The 5,838-nt window shown below is 40.4% G+C and overlaps 1 protein-coding gene across 9 annotated transcripts in view; it reads right to left on the bottom strand.

The window, feature by feature from the left end:
* LOC135200925 (paxillin-like) overlaps positions 1-5,838 on the bottom strand; it is a 137,191-nt gene that overhangs the window by 104,431 nt on the left and 26,922 nt on the right. The gene's annotated exons all lie outside the window — the stretch shown is intronic.

Consider the following 5,838-nt stretch of genomic DNA (forward strand, 5'->3'; position numbering starts at 1 on the left):
ACTGAAGCAGACTGAACAAGACTGAATACAGACGGGTAGAGTGAAACAGAATTAAAACAGACTGGAGCAGACTGAAAAAAACTAAAAAACAAACTGGAGTTGACTGAAACAGACTAAAAACAGACTGCAATAGATGAAGACAGACTGGAGCAGACTGGAACTGCCTGAAAAGAGACTAAGGTAGACTGAAGACAGACTGGAGTAGACTGATACAGACTGAAAATAGACTGGAGTAGACTGAAAACAAATTAGAGTATACTGAAACAGTCTGAAAACAGACTACAGTAGACTCAAACAGACTGGAGTTGACTGAAGCAGCCTGCAAACAGACTGCAGTAAACTGAAATCAGACTGAGGTAGACTGAAGACACACTGGAGTAGACTGAAAATAGACTGGAGTAGACAGAAACACCCTAACCACAAAGTTAACTAGACAGAAACAGCCAAAAAAACAAACTGAAGTAGACTGACACAGCCTGAATACAGATCGTCGTGTAAGTCTAAAACCTAAAAGGTGGGACCTTTTCAGAACGTTGGCTCCCAAAACTGAAAATTGTTTAAAAAGGACGCAAAACTACCAAAGAAAAACCACTGCCCATTTGACAGCCATCTGCCATACCCACAATATTTCCTCGAAAACTGCATACCCACTGTTTTATGACCTACTATGGGCATGACCAACTAATGCCCAGTCATACACCTTTTAAACAGGATATGAATCCTCATTCTGACGAGGGCATGAATACCCGGATCATACTGACCCACGCATACCATATCACATCACTTTTATACATGAATTCAGAAAGCCGTGCCCATATCCACAATTTTCCCAGGGAAACTGAATACCCACTGTCTTATGACCTACTCTGGCATGACCTAATAATACCAAATCATATGCATTCTAAGAGGCATTCAGACCAGGGCACGAATAACATACCACAGTTTTCCCTGGGAAACTAAATACCCACTGTTGTATGACCTACTCTGCCATGTCCCTAATAATGCCGAATCATATGCCTTCTAAGAGGCATTCAGACCAGGCCACACGAATAACGGGAGATATCAAACGCCATATGGCCCGAAAGCCCACCAAAACGGCTACTACAACTACTACTAATTCTGTCTGTGCTCATGCGGTTATAAATAGAGGCAAGTGCCTGACATTAATGCCCACGAAACAGGCGCACATGATCTTACCTGCACAGCAGCCATAGTGGGGACCGAAGGTAGGAAGGTACTCCTCCTCGTACGAATATATTAGCCCTAGTTCCTTCGCGGCTGTAAGTGCACTGCGTTGCAGGGGATGGAAGTACAGATGGACTCCCGATAACACGAGAGATAAAGTCAAAGATAAGGGACTTATTATTATGATTATATTATTCCTGCTCGTTCTTCTGCGCAAGCGCTGTGCTCAAACACGTCACTCGGACACTCACACACACACACCACCCAACTTGGTATCAGTATCAACACTGTCAGAGTCTCAGAGAGAGAGAGAGAGAGAGAGTGACAGAGCCAGAGGCAAGTCGTTGCCACCACTACGTTCGCTCTCCACCACCACCACCACCAGACCAGACCAGCTGTGGTGGGGTTGCTGTTATTCCGCTGTTCCCCTGGCTGTTTCGCTGCTCAAGACGAGGAAGTCGATCGACGGACACACCCGGTGACGTCTGCATGCACTGTGCATGAATACAAATGCACAGGACCTCAAGGAGGGGTGGGTTTCTAAGGGCGGCAGTGAAAGAAAGAGGCGGTACGACTTAGCACCGCTAGATGCGTAAGAATTAGACCGAATTAAAAAAAAAATATATCGTTCACAGCAATAACAGCTAGATACAGAGTGAACCAAGGCTCAAACACATACGCACAAACACCCATACACATATACGCACAAACACACACACACACAAACCTACAACCCCATCTCCTTTCACCCAGACCAAACTTCCTTTTTAAAACACACACACACACGTACACACACACACGCGCGCGCACATGGTTACACCTGCTCGATCGAAGAGCGAAATACCCATACCCAAACGACTCGAGAGGGTATAGAAGGCTCCCAGGCTGCAGGAAATTTCGAGAAAATGGCATCATTTTCGCATTCGAGTCTTCTGCATTTGTAAATATGAAACATGGCCCTAATACTACACGATGCCCTCTACCCCCAGCATCCTGGTATGCCCCGACTCAGCTGGGAAGCCGGTGCCCAACTGCCAAACGTAAGAGGCATGACTAGCTCTGGGTGAGAGAGAGAGAGAGAGAGAGAGAGAGAGAGAGAGAGATGAGGGGCAGGGTTGATTCTGCCTGAAGATCACGATACAATATTATACAAAAAGAGAGAGAGAGAGAAGAGAGAAGAAGAGATGAGGGGCAGGGAGTGTTGAAATTCTGCCTGAAGATCACGATATAATATGTACAAAAAATATTGCATGAGAGAGAGAGAGAGAAGAGAGAGAGAGAGAGAGAGAGAGAGAGTCTAAACGAATACGAGAAAGGGAAAATCACACGGCACAGATATAACAGAATAACGGAAAAGTGGAACAGAAAAGAAGGCGAGTCATGAAAGAGAAAGTTAAGAGAAAGGAAAAGGGAAGTAATGATAGGTAATGAAAAGTTCAAAGGGGAAATAATTTCCGATATATTTACGGAGAAACCAACGACGATTTCATCAGATGACGCAACTGTGAAAGTATAATGCATGTGTATGTGTATATATATATATATATATATATATATATATATATATATATATATATATTTTATATTTATATATGAAGTGGGGTCTCTTCTTTCTGCATTTCTCTGTAACTCTTTTCACTCGTTCCTAATAAACACCTTAATATTCTTTGGAAGCTTGAAATTTCAAGTCAGTGGCCATTTTAGTAGGCCTTGTCAATGCGAATAGGTTTCATCTTAATAATAATAATAATAATAATAATAATAATAATAATAATAATAATAATAGTAAGAAAAGGGATGGACTCCTAAGGAGGCAGGATGCAACCCGGAACCCCACCCTGTAAACACAACCAGTCGAATTGGAGGACTATGATAGAAAAAAAAAATAATAATAATAATTGAGTATAAATGCTTCACGTGCCAGACAGAGTCAGTCCAACTGGCATCAATTAACCCATGAGTAAGGTCATCTCAAAACATGAATTTTAAAATGAAACACCTTAGTCACAGACCGTTTGCAATGAGCCAAAAAAAGGGAAACACTCGGTTGTTTGGCAAATAAATTGGGCCCCCCCCCCTTTTAAAAACTTTAAACCCCTAAAACCAAAAACCAAAAATTACCCGAGTTACTTACATAATATTCATAGTTCCACACTGGACGAGTGGGTTGCGTACTCGACTAGCACTGTGATAGCACGAGTTCGCCCCCGGCTGGTGTCAGTGATTAGAGTAATTTATTTCTGGTGATTAGAATGTCATTTCTCGATATGATGTGGTTCGGATCCCACAATAAGCTGTAGGTCCCGTTGCTAAGTAACCAGCTGGTTCCTAGCCACGTAATAAAATCTAATCCTTCGGGCCAGCCCTAGGAGATCTATTCATCATCTCAGTGGTCTGGTTAAACTAAGATATACTACTAACTAACTACATAATATTCGCGTTGTTAAAGACCATGGGTACATCAACTGGACAAACCACTAAACGGAAGAATCAGTCTTACTTTATAGCTGACCTATATTTCCTTTAGAACCCTCTCCAAGGTTAGCCCTGATTTGGTTTTAGGTTAATTGGAGGTTCTAGTCCAGGAACCTCCTTGGTTCTAGTCGATGGTAGAAGGGATTAAGTGGTATACGCGGTGGGGAAAAGTTTAAAATCCCTGTTCAGGACACGTCAACCCATTTATGTCGGTATGAAATCCAATATGTCTTTACCAACGTTATACCTAAGCTATTTTTTAAAGTAATTAATAGCTTTTCCTGTTCTTCAAGAATTCAGGTAGCTATGTCAACATAAATAAAGCCACTTCCTCGACAACCTTCATTAGTGGGAAGCAGGTTTAACATAAACCGGTCAAACAATCATTCATATAGAAAACAGGACTATATGATGACTGGAATCACAGAAAAGGAATTAATACGAAAACAGCTTTCATATTTCTCAACACACGGGTACTGTACTTTGATATCTGCCGTCGCCAATAGTTGCTAAAAGAGCTGTCATGCAGATCAATTAAGTAGTTTTTTTTTTAATGAAATTTAAAATACTTGGTTACTGACTTCTTATCAGCAATAGGCTGTACCAAACTAACTCAATGTTCGTGTGTGTAAAAAGCAGAATATACAGGTCACTCAGATGCGGTTATCAACTAATAAAATACGCTTTTCTTAAAATCAAAGTGTAATTTAATAATGTTATAGGTTTAATCAACTGTCAAATAAAAAAAATTACGGTTTTTGACAGTGTCTCAGTTTCCTAAACGTCACTGATAGTGGCTTACATCCTCTTCTGAATTATAGCAAACTGAAAAGTATACTTTCAGTATATTGATTTTAAGTTTATTTTAAGTTTAAGTCCCTCTTGCATCCTTTAAAAGGATACATATCCTGGAAAGTGTCTTCCTGTATACAAAGACAAGTTCTGGAAATCTCTCTCTCTCTCTCTCTCTCTCTCTCTCTCTCTCTCTCTCTCTCTCTCTCTCGTTCACATCAGTGAAACTATGACTTAGGCGTTGTTATTCGTCTCTCTCTATCTGTTCCCCCCCCCGTTGGTTCCCCCCCCCCTTTTTTCTTTTTTTTTAAATAAAATTACTCAAGTTAAAAAAAAAAACTTTAAAAAACCAAGTTATTATTAACCCCCCCTCACTCTCTCTCTCTCTCTCTCTGCTTCATTTTTATCGGCTTCATTCTCTCTCTCTCCTTTTTCTAGTTCCCTTCAAAAGCTTTGATTACACAAGGGGCATTAGGTAACCCCACTAATGGGTATGGTGTCAGCCGATACCCTAAAAGATTCGTAGTGCCCACCCACAACCAGCCATGCCACGTACCCGGGCCAAACGGTTGCGAATTGGTCAAAATAAATAAGGAGAAAAATAGGCATTAAAATCTAACTGCACACGGTAAAAAACACGTAAAAAGATAGCCAAACACCAGCCACTAATAGCCACAAAATGGCCAGGCTGTTAGTGAATATTAGTAGAATTCGTCATAATAAATAAGGGTAAATAGCCTTTATAAACTAGACGGCAAACGGGGAAGCAGAAAGGAACAGAAAACGGACAAATGCCACCCACTAACAGCGATACAATAAGACAGGCTATTAGCGAATATCGGACACGTATAGAAACGAACAAGGAGAGCTATGAAGGAGCAGATACCTTACATCCTGGGTGACGCATAGGGAAGGTTTTTATAAAAGTATGATGCAATCCCTCGAGGCAGTAATAGTTAAAGAACAAAATACACGTGACTTGCGAGGTTACTGTTATGTAATTCTGACGTATGTATAGTAGTGCCCGTCATACGAGAGCTGTTATTGGCCAGAATCTTCAATCGCTCGTGCTAGAGGATTTTATTTACTGTATGTATGTATGCATGTATGCATGTATGTATGTATGTATGTATGTTCGAATTCACCAACAAATGAACATATATTTCACGGGAATAATGTTCAGACTCACATCAGGATCGAACCCCGGTCTCTCAATTGACCTGTGTGAGTCAATCAGTAATGCCCTGGCCTGTCACTTGAAAAAAGACCCCTACTGTGAATGGTAAATGGTGGGGTTTATAATATATATATATATATAATATATATATATTATATATATATATATATATATATATTAATTAATTATAATAAAATAATATATATGTG

This window comes from Macrobrachium nipponense, chromosome 27 (assembly GCF_015104395.2).
Source record: "Macrobrachium nipponense isolate FS-2020 chromosome 27, ASM1510439v2, whole genome shotgun sequence".
Lineage (NCBI taxonomy): Eukaryota > Metazoa > Arthropoda > Malacostraca > Decapoda > Palaemonidae > Macrobrachium > Macrobrachium nipponense.